At 38.0% G+C, this 16916-nt stretch overlaps 1 long non-coding RNA gene across 1 annotated transcript in view; it reads right to left on the bottom strand.

The window, feature by feature from the left end:
- LOC144294019 (uncharacterized) overlaps positions 1-15861 on the bottom strand; it is a 71269-nt gene extending 55408 nt beyond the window's left edge. Inside the window, exons 1-3 of the long non-coding RNA XR_013361405.1 lie at positions 15724-15861; positions 15362-15630; positions 8064-8181 (exon numbers count right to left, since the gene is read on the bottom strand). This is a non-coding gene — a long non-coding RNA (uncharacterized LOC144294019). The remainder of the gene's footprint in view (positions 1-8063; positions 8182-15361; positions 15631-15723) is intronic.
- Positions 15862-16916: the final 1055 nt, after the last annotated feature.

Genomic DNA, 16916 nt, shown 5'->3' on the forward strand with positions numbered 1-16916 from the left:
GTGCTTGTGAAATTGCAGCCCTCCTGCCATATGGTGTGCTGCTTAACAATGGATTATATTTGATGTTCCTAAGACAAATTATCTATTGGAAATCAATGCTATGTCAAATAGCTTTACTGATAACCAGTTAAAATGAGCTCAGATAAGTCATTTAAATGCCTTGGTTCTTATTTTCCTTGCCTGTAATTTTAGATCAGGTAATCTCTATGTAGCTCATCCAAGTTTCAACCAGAATTGGAATTTTAAAAGTTACTGTAGAGTTAGAGAGTCTGGAAGAACAAAGTGAATTTGCAGCCAAGTAATATCTTTCCCCCTGCATTCTTTTGTGAGTGGAATCTCCTGAGCCCTTCATTAATTACACTTAAGGTAACTATTTCTTTTCTTATCCCTAGCATGAAAGAGCTTCTAAAAGCTCAGCAACATAGTGTGACTCAGCCCCACGATGAAGAGTGCATGATGGAATGCCAAGGAGGTACAGAAGCTCTCCAAGGAATGCACAGTATAATCAAAGGGCCAGATGCTGGTAAGTTAAGGCAGGTTCCCTGAGGAGGAGCTTGTTGGTAAAAAAAAATCATACAACAGCAGAAGCCTGCATCCTGAGATGCCACTAGTCTTTTTGTCACAGTATTACTCTAAAATAAACTTTAGAAGAATAGCCCATTCCCAATTTTTAGGTTTGTCTAGGCCCTTTTATTCTGAGACCTCCCTCTCATTTCCTTCTCCAAACATGGCCAGTTTATGAATAGACATTTTAGACAAGACTCAGACCCATGAGGTGAGGGAGTGTGGTCCAGCTGGTGCTGGTATCTGAGGAGTTACCTGCATCATAATCTCAGATACCAGTCCCTGGGATTATAATAAAAGGCGTGTGTGTGTGTGTGTGTGTGTGTGTGTGTGTGTGTGTGTGTGTGTTTAGTAGAACTACGGTGAGTTTTAGAAAGAGAATACTAATCCCAAAAGTCTAGAAAACATTGGACTGGGTGAAGTCTAATAATATTTAACACAGGGCCTAAAGCATTTCAAAGAACATGTCTCTAAATTAAAAAGCTGATATAACTTTCAGTTACTGTGATGGGTTCTGACTGCATTCATTTTAGTGAGCAGGGGTGGGATGAGTACATGATGGTTCCAATGTAAAGCAAGAATGAGAAGAGATCAGGAGAGCCAGGGTTAGTATAGCAGCCTCACGAAATGGAGGCAGGATCCAGGGACCATGTATCCTTAGGCCTTCCTGGGACTTCCATTCCCCAGGTTTGGGGGAGTCCTGGGATTACCTACTGAGAGTCTTTTAGGTATATAAAGAGTCCTTAAGACTGAATTATGGTATAGTCATTTGCCCAGGTCAGTTGTCTTGGAACTTAAAAAGCACAGAAATCTCATGATTTTACATGAATCCTAAATGTCAGCCTCCCTTCTGCTCTTAATTATTTTCCAGACCCACAGAAAAAAGGTGTTTCATATTACATACCAGTATCCACATGCATGCATATATACAAAACTGAACAAAAGTTTCATGAGGTACTATCTTTCCTGATTATATGTGGTATGCTCTGATAGTTTCATCTCTACCTGATTAAATTCTATTTTGTTATGAAAAACAGAAAAGCTAGCCTATAATTTCTTGCAGATTTGGGATACAAGGGGGATTTTTGCACGGGTACTCCCAGTCTGTCCTCTTGGGAGTTGTTTCTGGGCATCATGTCCTTCTTCCTGCCACTGTCAGCCTATCTCTGAAGTCCTTTGCTGGCTCTGCCGCTGGTCTTGCTGGAAACACTCTGAATCACTAAATGGCTCAGAGCAGAACTGCTGTCACTACTCTGATCTCATCAGAGAGATGTTGTAGACAAACCCCTGTTTCCTTACCTCTGTTGAGGTCCAGCCAACAAAACAGGAATCCTACCAGTTGCTTTAATAAAGAGAATGTAATATAAGGAGTTGGTTAAATATGTACAGAGGACTAAAATGTCCTCTAAGCCACACAGATATAGTGCCCATAGGAAGTAGCTGCCCCCTTCTTAGGACTGGGGGATGAAGCAAGGGAATCAGACTATTGGAAGCAATAGGTTCAGAGTTCAGAGTTCAGAGTCCTGAAGAGGAGACACTGCCACCAGCACCAAGACCTTAGGAGCTTTCCCCTACAGGAAAAGGGAAAAATTGCAGAGGGAACCCAATTGCTACCACTGAAGCCAGCCATTGCTGATGGTGAACCATTGCCCAGGTGACACAGTGAGGAGGCAGCAAACAGAAGCAAGCCCTTCCTCCCTTCTCCAGTCTTGCACTCTCCCTGAATCCCTCTAGGACCCCTATTGTTAAGAGGCTAACAAGGAAGGAGCTGGCAAAGCAGAAGTAAGATCTCAGCTTCAGTGCCGTGGAGGAAAGGAGGTTAGGAAGTTGAGAGATGATGGCTTTGTTTACCAGAACACCCTTTCCTGCTTCATTCAATAATTCCCCACAGCACCACCTACAGGCCATATAGGGGTAATGGATCTAGGAGAACAGGGTAACCAATAAGAACTAAGGTATAGAAAACATGTACTGTTTATATTGAATTTGACAGTTCCCAAAACAAAGGAGAAATAATTCAGAGACAAGTAAAATGAAATTCTTCATCAGGCCTCCAGTTACTGTACCTGGCCCTTGAGTGGAGGCCCAACCTTCAATTTTGTTCCCATAGAATGTCTCCCCTTAAAAACTTTTTTAAAAAAGATTTATTTTTTATTTATTTATTTATGATAGACAGAGAGAGAGAGAGAGAGAGAGAGAGAGAGAGAGAGAGAGGCAGAGACACAGGAGGAGGGAGAAGCAGGCTCACGCGGGGAGCCCAATGTGGGACTCCATCCTGGGACTCCAGGATTGCCCTGGGCCAAAGGCAGGCACTAAACCACTGAGCCACCCAGGGATCCCCCTTAAAAACTTTTATAATGTGGAATTCAGTCCTCACTTTAGAGACCATTGTCTGCCACCAGGAGGTCTGGCCCTACAGTCTTGTCTTCTCTCCCCCACTCTCACCGGTATAATCTGTAGATCACAGAGCTCCCCATACTTCCTGGGCAAGGTGGTTCTGAATGTCTGAGTTAAGCCTAGCATAACAAAGGGCTGGGGCTTGAGGCAAAGGATGCAGTATAGAAAACACAGCAAAGTGTTCTTTGATACTCTAACCCAGCAACTAGCTTTTCAAAGTCTTTCAATCATGAGTCATGAGTTGTGTGAAGTCAAGATAGGTCTCCTCATTTTCCTGGCAGTAAGGAGGTAGCTATTTTACCAAACACACATGCACACACACACACACACACCCTACATACATGCATATAATAATTTTCAGGGACATTAGAGTCTAATTCAATGGTTCTCAACCAAGGGCAATTTTGTCCTCAGGGGCCATTGGCAATGTCCAGAGATATTTTTGATTATTACAATTGAGGATAGGGTGCTATTGCATCTACAGGAGAGGCCAGGGATGCTGCCCGACACCCTACAATGTACACATAGGCCCAAACAACAAAGAATTACCCAGTCCAAAATGTCATCAGTCCTGAGGTTCAGAAACCCTGGTTTAGACACATAATATAATTGACTCTGCAAAGAATCCTACTCACAATGACACTAATATATTTTGCCATTTTACAGAGGGAGGTGGGACTCCCTGCATAGCAACACCAATCCTCTCTAAAGAAATGCTCCCCATCGTTCTGGCTACCTCTAATCCCTTTTATAGGGTGAGATGGATGATCTCTTGCATCTCAAGACTGATTCTTGGGTAACTCCTTTGCAGTCCTGCTTTGGTGGTCTAACACCATGGACATGTTCACACTCTGATACTTTACAGTCTTCAAAATAATGTGAGGCCCATCTTTGGAAGTGTTCAAGAGACCACAGGAGCATCCATCAGGGAAGAAAGTAAGAAGAGACCTTCATGGCTTAGGGAATCCCTTTAAACTCCAAACTCCAGGAGTTCCTCATTGCATTCATAAGACATCTATGAAACAAAATGTGCATGAGTCAACGAGCTGGAAAACCAGTGGTCAGAGACCACAGTGCTGGTTGACTCTTATCAAGGGAATAGAGGCTCTCTCTTCCTTGGTCCTATCCCCTACAGCATGGAATGGTTTCCCCATGTAGGAGGACTTCCAGGCTCCTGGATCTAAAGCAGCAGCACTGTGCACCAGAAAGCATGTTCAAGGCTTGGCAGGACCCAAAGAAGGGTCTTCTGTAAGCCTGTCTGCCTGCTGGCAGTCCCAACAGCCCTGAATGTGCTCCCTTATCCTTGCCAATATTTCTTGGGCATTAAATCAAGAACATTTTGAGAAGGGTTTGAGAAATAGCTTTGGATCCAGCTCTGAAGAAATTCAAAGCTGATGTCTCTGAGGTGTGACATTCACATGAATGAACACTATCTCGAAGGTATCCACCCATCTCTAGAACAGGGGCTAATATAGTGAAATCCTGTTAGCCAGTGGGAGAATCTGGGGAGGGGAGGAGCCTGTGGCTAAATTTTATTTTATTGTATTTCTCTAGACAATAGTTGAGGTTGGGGTGTGTTTTGTATAGTTTGTGTGGAATTCAGCAAAGAAGGAGAAAAATGCAGCACTTTAATATGTTCCTTACATGAAGGAATAAATTCTACTTTCTCTCCTTATGGGGTGAACAGCCTGTTAATAAGCTGTGGCCTGACTTACCTTTGGCTTAAAACATCTAAAGGCAATACATTCAACTTTCGTCAGGTGACTCATAAGAAAGGTGCTTTCCCCTTCACATACTGCTTCTTGGGTGTGCATCATCATCACCTGAAGGACTTATTAAACACCCAGATCATAGGCCTGGGTGTGGTCCAAGAATCTGCATTTCAGACAAGTAGCCAGGTGATGGCAATACTGCTGGTCTGGGCTCACTGTTTAAGAACCACTATCCTCTACTGCATGATCAAAGTTATTATAAGCCAAAGATTATTCATGTGACTCCTTCCTTAGGAAACGTTCATGGACTCCAGTTACTTACTGAACAAAGTTCGTAATCTTAGAACAACTTTTAAGACCCTTTAAAATCAACCCATTTTCCACCACTTTCCTTCCCCAGAGTGTTGTGATCTCTCAGTGTCATGACTCTTGTCACGCAGTGTCTTCTTCCACCATCATTGCCTGGGTCCCACAAATGCTTTAAGAAACAGGCCAAGCACCACTCCTCCTCCTATTAAGTAGAAACCCTGGCTTTGTCACACCCATGCTCTCCTCTCTTAGCAGCTTGCTCCTAACAATAGCAAAGCTCTTCTCATTTCCTTTAAACACACACACACACACACACACACACACACACACACATGCCCTGCACTGAGACTAACTTTATGCAAGACAACTTGTCACACAAGTACGGAGGCAAAAAAAGCAATGTAGGGAAAAGAGAAAAAGGAGCATGCCCTGCAGTTCGCAGAGTTCTAGTTAAATAATTCACGTTTGCGAGACATATCACATTTCAATATTTTTTATAGTTTTTAAAGTTTAAATAAAGTCTAACATCAAGCCTGCACTGAAATGGATAAGAAATATAGATGCGGGCATTTTAGAGTCTTTCCTTTCTCTCAGGCTCCCACCAGAACCAAGAGGTTTCTGTGGTGTCTGGATAGCAGAAGCAGGACTTCTAATAGCCAGTTCCCAAATGTACTGACACCCTTATTATCCAGGCCACAGTGGTGGATCTCTGCTTCCATGGCAGGCTTGAAATATGGGAATCATCACTGAAGCTGGAAACTTCCTGCCCAGGGTTCTGCCTCCCTGAAGTTTATTTACCACCTTGTATGACTGCCACAGTGTGGTTCATGAATCACTGTTGCTCTTGGAGCCCCTAGACCTCCTCTGTTGAAAAACTTTCAGAAACAAGTACAGAAAGGATCTGCTTTCCTATTTATCTTTCCTGTTGCTTGCTTTATCCTTTATAAACTCCCCCCAAGCAATAAAGAAGATAGCCAGTCAGCAGCTCCAGACTTATCTTCTACCAGATTTGCAACACAAGGGGAGACTTTCCCAAGTAGGATTCTCATTGGCTGACTTGAATCATATGTTGATTTCTGAACCCATCATTATGATTCAAGGGATTTGGTATCCTAACTGGCCAAGACTGGTTGACTCGCCCACTTATGGATCCAGAGGTGGGGTCAGCCCCACATAAGCTTTCTGGCGGACATTGGGGAAGGTGTGGTTCCCCAAAAGGAAAGGATGGGTTTTGTTAACAGCAGAAGGGAAGCTGATAGAAACCATACATGTCTATTACAGTGTGCCAGAACTCAAAAAGTGATCAATTAATAAAATCTTAACCAGCAAAATTGTCATATAGAAGAAGAATCAGTCTCCTCCAGGTGCAGTGAATAAAACTAACTCATAGAGAAGTTGAGAAATTTGCCCAGATTTACACAGTAATTTATTTTTTAATTTTTATTTTTTTTAAAGATTTTATTTATTTATTCATGAGAGACAGAGAGAGAGAGAGAGAGAGAGAGAGAGAGGCAGAGTCACAGGCAGAGGGAGAAGCAGGCTCTATGCAGGGAGCCTGACGTGGGACTTGATCCCCGAGACTCCAAGGTCACACCCTGAGCTGAAGGCAGGCGCTAAACTGCTGAGCCACCCAGGCATCCGGTACACAGTAATTTAAAGGAAAAACGGTCCCACCTTTGGTTTTTTTATGTTTCCTATCTGTTGTAGGTCCCCCACTTTGGGTGACTTGCCTGAGCCTGCCTTGCTTGCCCCCAAGTTCAGGATAGGTTTGTTTTACCTCGCTACAATCCTGCTCTCTTCATCAGGATTGATGCATTAATGAGTTAGTTAGATATACATCTTTGGGTATCATTTTCATATACATGTTTGGATAGTCTCCCAAAAGGTAGCAACTAAAAATAATTAATACAGTGAAGGCCATTTCAAATGCTCTTGGCAAATATTGCTACTTCAAAGTAGGAAGTACTCTCAATCGGTACCATACACTGGTCACGTAGTCAACATCTGCATAGCATCTGTTCTTGTCAAGGAAGATATTGGCATTTTGAATAAGTGGAAAAACATTTGTGAAGCATTATCACATAACAATAGTATTCAATAAAACAATACATATTGTATAATCTTATTTATGCCAAAATATATGAGTATAAACACAGAGAAGGAGATGTTTGGAAATACATTTTAAAATGGTAATACGGTTTATATTTGTTGAGATTATGGCTTTTTTTTCTTTATACTTTTGAGGTTTTATTTTAGGAAATTTTATAATGAGCACATATTATTAACACAATATATGTACGTATTTCCTGAATTTTAAGACATCATTGATTATAGGAGCACCATAAAGTTAAGAGCTTTTTAGTTAAAAAAATTCACTATTATTATATTACTATATATTATTTTTTATCTCAACCAAATGTATGACTTGTTCTTGGAGGAAATAATAAAAATGTAGGTTTTTTTTTTTTCAATAAAAGGAGAAGTAATAATATGAGATCATACCTTGGTTACAAGTTAATGATCATTTTCTACACAATGTGGATATGTCAACATTTAAAAATTTTAACTTTAAGATGGATATCTGCCACTAAAAATAAACACAAATCACTTGCCAAAGTTATAAATCCACAGACACTGAAATAAATAACCAAAAATGAATATGTTTAAATGCTGTAGTCTCCTAACAATGTTCTTAAACCAACCCAAATGCCAAGTACAAATAATGTGACAAAAAATGACATCAGCAGCTAATTTCCACTTCACTTCTTCATAACATGGCTGTCTGGTATTGCACATGGGAATTTCAAAGACTAATGACAAATCACTTTTAATAGCCAAGATCATCAACAAAGAATCTTAACCATATGTACAGAGACCAAAAATTTCCAAGTCTGATTTTGGGTGCCAGAGTTTGGTTCCCCAGAAGCAGACATGAGGCAAGAATTCAGTGCAAGTAGTTGTCAAGGAGTTGCAGGGAGGACTAGCAGGCCTTGGGGAAGGGGTGGTTATGGAGCTACCCATTACTTGGGCAGCTGAAACTTAATGCCATGAGGAAACATTGGGGTGTGGAAAAACACATACCTTGGAATTACATTCACTCCAGAGAGTTATGGGTTGAGCACTGGTCCTAGGAATTGTTAATTTTTCTGACTTTTCTGGCTTGTTACTTATGCTTCTGGACAGAGCAGTCTTCTGTGGTCTGGTGAAAAATAAGCCCACATGTAAAAGCTGCAGACACTGATGAACTTTGTCATGAGCAACTGGCCGGTATGAGGGATGTGGCTAGAGCACTGATCATGTTTGCCATATAGCAAATTACTTTCTCACCATTTGTAAAAGTTTCTCACAACATTCACCTCTTGGTTTTCCATCTCTTTACTCCATGGACCATATCGTTACTAGTTTTCCGTGTTATTGTCAGTATTACAAATTGCCTGGCAGTAGAGACTCAAAATCTCTTTACAGTAGCTCTGGGCATGTGTGGATTTGTTGGTTCACAAACTGGCTCCCATTCACTGAGAGCAGGGAGAGATAGAAAAAAGAGACCAGCCACTCCAGATTGGTAGGTGGCAGGTAGAACAAGTCAAGAAACTTATGTATCAGATTTGTCTTGAGTGACCGCAAGATGTGTAGATGTCTGAACCACTTCTAGGATCTTAAAGTTTAAAAAGAGGTTTTAACCATGTTACATGTGCTCTGCCAGTTATACTCTGCAGGTATTCTCAACACCACACTGCTCTCTCAACGCTGTGTCCTTGAAACAGCTCCTATTGTGGAAACAGTAGGTGGAACATACGTTCTAAGGACGGAGGGAGTCAGGGGTCTCTGATTGCCTGGATCTAGCCTGAGTATCAACCAGCAGTCACGTCGTCTCGATGACCTCCAACAGGATTCTACAATCTATTTGACATTTAAAAAATGATTTTCTGCACCATATTTCTGATAGTTTTACAGAAGCTTTGCTGTCCTGAAGTCCAATCCCCTTTCTCCTCTGAAAGGACACATTAAGGTGTGTCAAACCTGTGTTATCAGACAGCTGGAAATCTGAACCATAGTCCAAGTGGTCTCATATTTTTATCAAGACATAGTGCTTGAGCATCTGTGTACAGATGCAGTGGCCCCATCAGACCTGTTGGTACTGAAGATTCAGCAGTTGACAAGACTACCATTGATGAACCTCTGACATAAGAAGTAACTATCTTCCTGGGACAGAGAAACCAGACTGTGTCTGCACAAAGTTCACTGGCCATTTTGAGGCAGAGAGGACAAAAGCAAACTTATTTTTCTCTTTGAAAAATGTTATTTGAGTCATTATCACAACCTTCTATCCCAGGCCCATATTCTTTTGAGTCTCAAAATAGTTGACTATTACTATATAAACACACTCATCTGGATTTCAGAAATGCTAAAATATGAGAATTGTGCATCTTAGCATAAAAAGGGGGAAAATCTCTGCAGAGAGAGAAATGCTTTTCTTTTCCTTTTTAAAAATGTTTGCCCAACAAAAGTCTTTGGGGGGAGAGAAGTATCTTCATCTGGGAAATACTTGAATAAGGCTGAGTGAAACAGGAGACTGGGTGTGATGTGGGTATGGCCAGATACTAAAACCAGAGTGGGATGCTCCATGTGATAGCAGATATAATTTGAATGCCAAGGCTGTACATAGGGAGCACCTGAGAAGGAAATTTGAGAAGGAAAGACAGGAGTGGAATAGATGGAGAGAGGTTGAGACTTGGTGTGGCCAGTGAAATGCCACTATAGAGGAATGATGCTTTCTTATTCCTGGCAAAGCTGTTTTTATTGCTGAAAAGCGAAGTCCTACTCTGGTGTTCTGAATTATGATGTCCTTCCCCAAGAAAGTATTATGCTCACAAATACTTTGATGAGTTTGAATTCTTTTTTGAGATTAAAAAAAAATGAACTGAGATGGAAGTCAAATGGTTTTGGAAGTAGAACAGAGAAAGTATATGAGGTCAGAGGACCTGGGAGCCTGTTGTGGCCCTGAGATTATCAACTCCACCCTCAGAGCCCACAGCAGCGATGCAGTGAGGACTCTACCTCCTTAACCCAGGGAACTGGAAGCAATTTGAGCCAGTTGTATCTATTATTATAGGTCCAAGTGAAATATGGCATCCATGTATGTATGTGTGTGTGTGTGCTGCTTACCATCTGTCTTAGAACATTATGGTGAACCTCTTGTCTTTAATAAAATGCTCATAAAAACACATACTACATATGGATGGCATTTAAAAATAAATATGCATGTTATATCTCCTTTGGAGTAAGGGTTATATTTTTGTCACTTTTCTCAAATTATCATGCATCTACCCTTTGGTTTTATTATTTGATGTGGAGGCAAATTCACTTGTCAGTGGTACTGAGGAAACGATGGAGGAGGAAGAAGAGAGAAGATGGTGGTCTGTTTTAATTTTTTAAACTATTATGGCTTCTTTATTACAAAATAAGTTGATTCCTATAAGAATGAAGATCTCATAACCTTGTCAACATGAAGAGTGTAGAGAGAAACCTAGATGCCAAATATGATTCCAGTTATAATGAAGAATTTGTGTGGTTTATGGGCAATATTTATCTTTCATCTTAATTATAAAAATATGAGTAGTGAAATGATACATTTCATAGTTTATGTATGAAACCCTCTTATGTATGAGAAGTAACTATCACTGCTTTTTAACTATTAATAATTCATTAAGTTTTAAAATTAAGTGGATTATCTATGATTAAGACTTAGTCTAGGGGCAACCTGGGTGGCTCAGCGGTTTAGCTCCACCTTCAGCCCAGGGAGTGATTCTGGAGACCCATGATGGAGTCCCACATCGGGCTCCCTGCATAGAGCCTGCTTCTGTCTCTGCCTCTCTCTCTCTCTGTTCTCATGATTAAATAAATAAATTTAAAAAAAAAAGACTTAGTCTAAAATTAATGGAAACAAGGTGAATTGGCCTATATTTTGTTGTATACCTAAGATTAATTAATTAGTTGCTTGCTTTTTTTTCTTTTTACAAAATCACACTGTCTATATAGAAGTATAAAAATTTTCTGGTATGTTACCTTGTCAACAGTAAGCTTAGGGTGGAGAACTTCTGTTTCCATTCATCAGTTGATAGACATTTGGGCTCTCTCCATAGTTTAGCTATTGTTGATAATGCTACAAGGTGGTAAACTTCTGGATGAGAATTATTTTTCTTATTTTCCTAATTTTATTCCAATTTACAGTAGAAGAAATTTGACTATTTGGATTTTATCTTGGTTGTGTTTGTTTTATTTAAGTGTGGTATAAAGGAAAATGTCCTGACATAAGATTTAGAAGATCTGTGATCTGGTCAATGCTGAACAACTTTGCAGGTCACCCACCTAAACTTCCTGTACTGAATTTAATCTTTTTCAAAATGAAGAATGACCTTGTTAGCTTCCCATAGAAGAAAAGATCATGCCTAGCTTTTTTCTTTTTTTTCCTCATCCCTTATAACCTTATTGCTTAGCACAGAGCCAGGCTTGTGCTTAATAAGGTGCCTGGCTTTCAATACATAAAGATCAGATAATAATAATCAAATAATGGACTATTAATATTACTATATAAGTCATAAAAATAATAAAATGATAATAAAATACATGCCTAGTGTCTAATAGATATTTACTGGAAGGTTGAATCAGGAATGAGGTATGAATGAGTGTTTGGAATTATTCAACAAGATGTCAAGGAATAATTATTATATAGGTAGTATTGAACTTCTCCAGTAACCAGATTACCAGGAGAATCCCTAAGTGGTCACACCTTATTGGCAAGAGAGGATGAATCAGGTCTTCTCTGTTAGGGTTGTAAATCTTGATCTGGAAAACTCTAAAGATTTCTCAAATTTCAAGGCTTGAGGGCAGAGCAATTGACTGCTTTTATTATTTGTTTATTATTTAAATATTAGTGTATAAATAATAATCTTCATTATTTAAAAATTTCATGTTATAGACATAGAGAAAAAAATTAAAATAACCCATAATCTTACCACCTGAAGATAAATGCTGTAAAGATTTCAGTATATCTCTGTAGATGTGTGTGTGTGCATGTGTGTGCATGTACATGCACACATGCAAAGAGGAGGAGAAGAGAAAGAGAATAAGAGAGAAGAAGACAGGAAATATATTTACATGTATTCATATATAATTTTTTACTATGAAGACAGAACCACATCAGCTAAACCCTTGTTCATGTTAATTTTTCATCTGATATGTTATAAGCATCTCTCCATGTAAACACATTTATTTCTATCACATCATCCTTCATGATCAACCTATATGTATATATCTCATTATTATATTGTATTTAACCAACTCTTTTAAATAGGTAGGTAGTTTATTCTCCATTTCTTGCTGTTATAAGCAATCTAAGTTGAAAACCCTTGCACGTTCATCTGGGCCTTTGATTAACTATCAGACTCCCAAATCCCTTCTTTGCACATATTTCTGTCCTTAGGCAGAGGCTGTTGCCCGGCACTACTGGCAATCAGGGAATTCAACAGACCTTGTGGCAGATGGTCTTCTATGTGTCCATACGTGGGGGTCAAATGATATTTGACTAAACTGAATGGACAATTAGATACAGAATTAGATTGGCTTTTTCCTCTCATCTATTTGATTTACTATCAATCAATATGGATTAAACAATTGATTCTCATTTTATAAGCAGACTTTGCTTTCCTTAAATCTTCCCTCTTTCCTTTCTCTGCATAAAGTAGGAAATATATATGTAAAAAATATACTGAATACAAATTATAAATATATTGAATTATAAATATATTAAATATATGATATATTCAATAAAAAGTATAAGTAAGTTAATTTGTAAATATGTATTTCAATTTTGAAAGCTCTTGAAATTTCTCTACCATTTATGGGGCATACATAACCTCTAGTAACCTTCCCAAGGTCACATGGCTTAGTGGCAGTGCAGAAAATAAAACTCAGGATTCTAAGTCTGCTCGTTGTTTTTAAAAGCAGTATTACTTGCATTGCTGTAAAAACAGGAGATGATGACAAAACTGTACTTAGCTTCAGAAACAAGCTCAGTTTTTATTTTGCTTGACAAAAGTACATGAGTAGCCTTACAATAAGATCTTAATTGCAGGTAGCCTTTGATGTTTGCAGTGTGTGTGTGAATTCCCCTTGTAGGGAAAAAAGAATTGAGCCACATAAAAGCCTTTGTAGCCTAAAACTTACCATTTAAGGCTGGTTCACATCCATCTTTACTCTGGGATGATTCCTGAGGCAACAATTAACTATGTGGACTCAGAAACAACCTTGCTGCCAAGAGGGATTAAAGAATTTATGAGTCACTTCTTGTATTCTAAAACAGGTGACAAAGAAATAATGTCATGGTTTTTAAATTGAAACCAGTAGTTGAAAGGAATCTCATAGTGAGATATGGGAGTGGTTGGTGGCTTATGCTCTCTCGCCTTTCAAGAAAACGGTGTAGCCCTGGGATGAGATAACCTCATTTATTTATTTCTCTAATTAAAAGCACAGTACAACTTCTCCTGCCCTTTTTTATCTTTGCTTTTCAAGTGCCAACTAATAGAATTCAACAATGTCTGAAGCATAAGGGATACTCAATAAATATTTTTGTGATTGAAGAATGAATGAATATGTGAATTTACTGAGTACCAAGTATGTTCCAGACATTATTATATGTGCCAAGAATATAGCAATGAAAACAACAAAAATCCCTCCTCTTATCAAGCTTGATTACACTCCAGTAAGGAAAAAAAAGACAACAATAAATAAAAAGTAGAATGTATAGCATGTAATATATTGATAAGAGCTTTAAAGAAAAGTAAATCTAAGAAGGTGAAGAAGTATACTTGGGGGGTACAGATGATGTTGAAATTTTAAATAGAGTTGTCAGAAAGGACACACCTACCCCTAATATTTGCAGGACCTGGAGCAAGAGTACCAATGATGTCCACATGCTATACAGCTAAATACTCTAAAATTATAAATCAAAAGAACAAACTTAATTAAACTATATTCCATCCTCTTACTCTGAAACTTATCTTCATAATGACAAACTTGAAAATTATATATAAAGTTATGGTTTTTATATGACAGATGATATCAAATGTTACTGAATTTAATTATCAGTATGTAGTTTTGTGTGTTTTATTGACAGACCAGTCATGTTAAAGTGGATGATAAAATAGAGATATGTGTAGTTCATAACATTTGATATGTTTCTTCCATGAAATTTATCATATTTTTCTTCATTTTGGCAAAATCTCTATGTAAATAATCACATTTTGACATAATTTTTAAAGATTTATTTATTTTAGAGATAGAGAGCACATGCTGGTGCAAATGAGGAAGAAGTAGAAGGGGAGGGAGAGAAAGAATTTCAAGCAGATTCCCTGCTAAGCACAGAGCCTCCATCCCATGACCCGTGAGATCATAATCTGCCAAAATCTCAAGTTGGATGCTTAACCAATTGAGCCACCCAGGTGCCCCAACATAATCTTAAGCATCTATGGATGCTTAAATAAAATACAAGATGCAAAAATTAAGAGTATTTGTGTTCCAAATAAACACATTTAAATATTATTTCATCAAAAAAGTAAAGTAAAATAAATGTAAAAACTTTAAAAATAAAATGATTATGCAAATGCTTTTAAAAAGATATTTTATTATAAAATATTAAAAATTATATACTAATTTAACAAGCAAAGTATAATTAGAAATCATGAATATTGATTTTACCCTGAAATTTATTTAAAGCTGAATTTTAAAAATGTTATTGAATACAGAACAAAATCTTTTAAAATGTTTTTTAAAAAACAAAATTTCCAGGGCCTCTGGGTGGCTCAGTCGAGTAAGTGTCTACCTTGGGCACTGGTCCTGATCTCTGGATTCTAAGAACAAGCCCTACATCAGGCTTCCTGCTCAGTGGAGAGTCTACTTCTCTCTCTCCCTCTTAAATATGTAAAATATTTTATAAAAAGTAAAATTTCCTAATTCTAACATTCAATATCTGTCTAATTTTCAATGAAAACAAGTTTATCACATTTCACATGTTTCACCTACACTCACATACATACAGGTTTAAGAATAATACAAACTTTTTAATATTATGAATTGCTCATCAACTCCAATAGGCAAACATGAATATTATGTTAATTCATGAGTATCACCAGAGTCCTGTATCAGAACATAGAAAGAAGCAAGGAAATGGATTTTCAACAGTATCAGGAAATGATATTTCATTAAACAAGACAATATTCCTTCCATGCTGAGAAGGATTTAATAAGTTGATTAAATTATCTTTATCTTTCCCCAACATATTAGTCATCTATTAGTACATAACAAATTGTCTGAAAACTTACTCCTCAAAACAGCATTTATTATCTCACAAATTCCTCAGGAATCTGGGTATGGTTTAGCTGGATGCCTGTGGCTCAGGTCTTGCACAAGGTTGAATGATGGAGCTGTTTGTCAGGCTGCATCTCAAGGTTCTCAGAAGGGGAAGATTCCATTCCAAGCATACTTCCGTGGCTGTTGGCAGGCCTTGAGTCCAATCTGTCTATTGGCTGGGGACATCAGGTCTTGGCTATTGTGCATCTCTCCATATGGCTGGTCACATGTCGGCTGCTTCCTTCAGAGAGATAGAGACACCCAATAGAAAAGTATAGTCTTTTTTTCTTTTTATACTGTAATTTCCAAGTGACATCCCATCACCTTGTCCTACCTTATTTTTAAGAAGTTGGTCATCAAGTCCAAGCCACATTCAAGAGAAAGAAGTTCCTTCCCTAGAAACATGAATACCAGGGGACTAGGACTTCTCAGGGGCCCTTTGGATGCTGCTAATCACACCCAACCTCTTCTGTTTCCAAACCTCCACACATGCTGAAACTTATACCATTTGGAGGCCCTTTTAAAGTAAAAGAGCACAAAATCACAAACACAAATTAGGAACAAAAATAAACATTTAGAATAAGAAGATAAATTACAATAACCTATAAATCTAATAAAATGGGCAACTATAATAATGCCAAAAATCTAAAAAAAATGATACATTTAATCAATTAACTGCTGGAGACTGTAGCACTTTTCCTTACATTTTTGACAGGTAAAATCTTTGATCATTTCTTTTTATGATAGTAATTTTATTATATATCTTTCTATAGATAGAAAGTAAAAATAATGTCTTTCATCTGGCATGATTGATCAAAATTTATTTATTTTTTATTTTTGGTATTTGAAAAGTTTTTCTCAACTTTATACAACTTTGTATTGGCAAAGTCATCAAATTTCAGGACACCAAATTCGAGAAAATGTATGTGTTCTTCTTGTATGACATGTAAGATTTGGAAGATTTTTCTTTATATAGACTCATTTCTAGCACTGGACATTTTAAGCCTTGTTTCTGCTCCACTACTTACTTATTTCTTGTGCCATGTGTCCATGAGATAGCCTCAGTTCATAATACAACGTCTGGAGCCTGTATACCTGCATGACATGGCTCTGGATAAGTTAGCACAGTTGAATTGGGAGTTATTTCTAGAGGCCATTCCTACAATGGTACCACTATCAATAAATATACAACTATGTCAGCAAATTATATAAATATGAGTTACCTAACATTTTTCTAGCTGGAACTCCAATCTGTGGCCACTTGATATAAGAGACAATATGATGGAGATGTCAGAGTGGAAAGAGACAGTGGTGAGGTTTTAGTTAAAACAGAGCACTTTTAGAGTCCTGTTACAGAAACATTACTAAAGACATGGACTTTCCAAAACTTTTTCCATCATTTTGGAAAAGTCTTAATGTTTAAGCTTCATTAGCTTCTTCATAAATCCACCTCTGTTCTTGACAAAAACAAGCCAAAGAGGGAAAAAAATCCATATGGTACTATACAGAACAGATCTTTTAATTTTC

This window comes from Canis aureus, chromosome 22 (assembly GCF_053574225.1).
Source record: "Canis aureus isolate CA01 chromosome 22, VMU_Caureus_v.1.0, whole genome shotgun sequence".
NCBI lineage: Eukaryota > Metazoa > Chordata > Mammalia > Carnivora > Canidae > Canis > Canis aureus.